We start from the raw sequence: 3,264 nt of genomic DNA, 5'->3' as shown, positions 1-3,264 counted from the left end.
GAACAAAATATACAGTGGTTTAGTTAATTGTATGCTGAACTAGAACACAAATATTCATTCCTAGTAACATGAAAGAAATGTGACACAGAGACATGAAATGAGCAAATGTTGTTGGAAAAATGGCGCTGATAGACTTGTTTGATGCAGGGTTGCCACAAAACTTGAATTTGTAAAAAACACAGTATCTGAGAAGCACAATAGCGCAAACTGCCGTAAAACAAGGTTTCCTTGTATATATAATATGATATATAAATAATCTCCTATATAATAAATAGATGTATATTATACAAAAGGAAATTTATTTTGAAGAATTGGCTCACACATTGAAGGAGGCTGAGGTGCCTTCCATAATAGAAGGCACAAAGCGGGTGCAACAGGGATACCTAAGAGAGCCTGGAGAGCCGTGATCAGGGAAGACGTCTCTGAGAAAGTGACATTTCAGCCGAGGCTTCAAAAATCAGTGAGGCCTGGACAGGACATGGAGAATGGGAAGTGATAGGCCTGTGGGAGGTAATTAAGGATGGGGAGACTCTGGTACCTTTGAAGAGCTGTAAGAAGGCCAGTTGGCTGCAGCACAGTGAGAAGATGAGGCTAACAAGACAAAGTAGCTGGGGACCACTCACACAGGGTCTGATATTGCATTACTATCCTTTCTGGGGAGACAAGTAATAAAAGCAGACCCATGCTCAACAACACTAACCACAGCAGTAGCAATGGAAATAGCACTGCGGAGGCTTTACTCTGTGTTGTGCCCTGTTCTGGGAGTTTTAAACTTAATATTGTACTTAATCTTCACAGCAACCTATTAGGTGCTTATTTATTATGTTCCATTATATTGATAGGATACGGATATTAGCTTACATAGGGTGGGCAATTTTAAGTTGACATGGCTAATAAGTGACAAAGCCAGGATTGGAAAGCAGGGTTTTCTAATTCTAGCTTCTGTATTTTTACCAGAGTTCTACCCTGAATATTGTCTTATACAATATTTAAGTGAGCTCCCTTCCATAGAAATTAGCTGTAATTGTTGTCTCAAAGTCTTTTTTCAAGGCAAGCATTGTTTTCATTTTCCCCTTAGGCAAGGCTTATCAAAAGATACCTCCCTCCCTTCCTCACATTATTCTGTCTAGCAAACCCAAATGAGAATTCCCTTGCCTCTTGATTGGTAGAGATTTTTTGCATGGCATTTGGGACAGATGAGTAGGGAGTCTGAGGATCTATAGACCACACACTCCTTGTGCTGGTTCCATTAAAACACCTAATAGTCTAGGTGAGAACAGTTTATTCTTCCTGAGCTGGTTGAAGTTGAAAAATAACATTTTGATAAATTTCCTCAATACGTTGAAGACTCTAATGGAACCCAGTCCAGAATCTAGTGATATGGTCCAAAAGATAGCTTTAGAGTCCAAAACTCTTTTTGTTTTTGTGATCTCAGCAGATTAACTAACCTCCCTGAATCTCTGCTTCTCATCTGTGAAATAGGGATAATACAGATAATAAATAAGGGTAATAATAGTACCGACCTCACCTGAGTGTCGTGAGGATTAAAGGAGATAATATATATTCCAAGCTCAGTAATTGATAGCCAGCCATTATCAATCCATCTTTTGGAGGCATTGAATACCTTATGGATTCAAATCTTAGGGCAGTCACAAAAATAGTCAACCTGAAGTATAATGCTTTGAATTATATAGCCAAATGAAACATAAAGTGTCAAATAGTACAACTGAATAACACATCTAAAATAACAGAACACTTGAAAGAAAAAACAAATTAAAAAATCCCAAGGTCATTTCTCTAAAAATGTTTTATTTTTCTTTATAAGCTCAGCATTTGGTTCAATGCTAGGAAACACAAATCCCTCAATAAATGTTTGCTAGCAAAGAGAGAGCCATGTGAACCTACTTACTTGGAAGAGAGCCAGAAAGTAAGGTTAAAAAATAGAAACGCCATCAGGATCAGCAAGAAAGAATGATGAAGCCTTCCTAGTCCTATCCTTCCTGGCTCTAGAGATATACTTTAAGAAAATCATTGTTTAATTTTAGTTTTATGGGCATAGTTGTAACCTAAATGATCTTGCAGAAGGGACAGCTCTGCATTCACGGGCACCGATGCCTACAACGCACACCCTCAGATTCAGTTTCAAAGTTTATGCTCAGAAATAAACATTTCCAAGACATAGGGTATTTGTCTGTCCTTCAATTCATATATGCCACTCAGTCATAGGTAGTTTTCCAGGAATTTCCAGTATAAATTCCTGCTGTCCAAGCTAAGAGTTTTAAATATTGCATTGTTTCCCCAGAAAATATCATGTATCTAATTTTTGAGACCAAACAAATCAGAGGCAAATGCTTTGTTATTTAGGGAACCAAATCAAAATGTATTGCAGGTGAATTAATTAATGCAAACAGAGATTGAAAAAGGTGGCAGAGTGTGTATGTTATATGCTATCAGCAGAATTTTAATGCTCAAAAAAAGTCACACACATAAGTCGAGAGTGCTATTTACAGAATTTTCTTCTCATGGCTATATATATATATAAAGCATTGTGTACTCGAGATCTGATATGTCTGTATAAACGGAGGGAATCCAGCAATTGGCCATTAAGGGCAGAATTTAGTTTATTACACCTGCAGAGGGCTGGGGACAAGGTTAGACTGTTCAGGAGAGTTGTCTTTTTATGGCTCAATAATTTTCCATTCTGTCTTTGTCAAGAAAGTTATGGAAAGCAATCAATAAAAAGTTGGCTTACTGCAACACAGTAAGATTGAACTGTAGAGATTAAAATTGGCTGCATTTATTAACAGTGAACACAACCTGGATGTGAGGCCTCTTCACATAATCCTTTGATGACTTAGGTACAGTAGTCAGCACTTATCAACATGTATGTTAACAATGAATGTTTTTGTTTATATTAGTGAAGAATGTAAAGACCGGGGAAAACAGGTAAAAAACAGTGTATTAAGCACAAAAGGAAAAGAAGAATTAAGGTGATTAATAACTCATTTCAAAGAATACTTTTGACAATACACACAACTTACCAGTGTACCTGTGGGCATTTATCTTTATAATTCTACAATGTTCATCACCTTGACACTTCTCTCCTACATAAGAAGCATGAACACTGAAGTAGCTATTATGAGGAAGAGAATACTACTATTATACAATAACAACAATAAAAGACCAGTCTACCCCACATCAATTTCTCCTTCATTCTACATTTGCTGGAACTCATGGATATTTTCTCTTCTTGCTACATATATA

The sequence above is a fragment of the Neophocaena asiaeorientalis genome, unplaced genomic scaffold (genome assembly GCF_003031525.2).
Source record: "Neophocaena asiaeorientalis asiaeorientalis breed wild unplaced genomic scaffold, Neophocaena_asiaeorientalis_V1.1 scaffold148, whole genome shotgun sequence".
In the NCBI taxonomy this organism is placed as follows: domain Eukaryota; kingdom Metazoa; phylum Chordata; class Mammalia; order Artiodactyla; family Phocoenidae; genus Neophocaena; species Neophocaena asiaeorientalis.
This window is presented reverse-complemented; position numbering follows the sequence as displayed.